Below are 529 nucleotides of genomic sequence, written 5' to 3' on the forward strand. Positions count from 1 at the left end.
GCGTAAAAATATACTATGCAGTAATTTGTCATGATAAATTTTAATACATTGTACAAACAATATTTCACAAATATCTCATGATATGATATATTATCTTAAAATATATTACTATGCTATTGTCTGGTCCTTATATCAGCTAATAACTTAGAAGTTAAGAAAAAAATAGATAAAAACAAATGCAAAAAAAAACAAAAAAAAACAAGTAAACAAAAAACAAAAAATGTAAATTGTAATTTCAATTAACGATTATCTTTACATGGTGTACGGATTTTTTTTTCTTTGTTCTTTTTATGTTCTTCCAATTTTCCCTCTTCTTGTTTTTTCTTTTCGTTCATTCTTCTCTAATTCCATCGACCATCTACTACTTAGCGTTATATATATATATATTTTTTTGTTTCGTTTTATTTTTTATTGTACTCTTTTTCTCCTTTTCGTTTTATTATTGCATTCTTTTTTTCCTTTTTTTTTTTTTTTTATTCTCGTCCATCATTTCTCTTCCCCCCCCCCCTCCTTTTTTTTCTTCCGCTGC

The 529-nt window shown here is 25.5% G+C and overlaps 1 protein-coding gene across 1 annotated transcript in view; it reads left to right on the forward strand.

Moving 5' to 3' along the window:
* The window catches only part of LOC119590835 (xanthine dehydrogenase/oxidase-like), a gene marked incomplete in the record, with an annotated part of 39,062 nt that extends 38,600 nt beyond the window's left edge, over window positions 1–462 (forward strand). The window contains 1 exon segment of the mRNA XM_037939593.1: window positions 1–462.
* Between the last annotated feature and the right edge of the window lie 67 nt (window positions 463–529).

The sequence above is a fragment of the Penaeus monodon genome, chromosome 27 (genome assembly GCF_015228065.2).
Source record: "Penaeus monodon isolate SGIC_2016 chromosome 27, NSTDA_Pmon_1, whole genome shotgun sequence".
Taxonomy (NCBI): Eukaryota; Metazoa; Arthropoda; class Malacostraca; order Decapoda; family Penaeidae; genus Penaeus; species Penaeus monodon.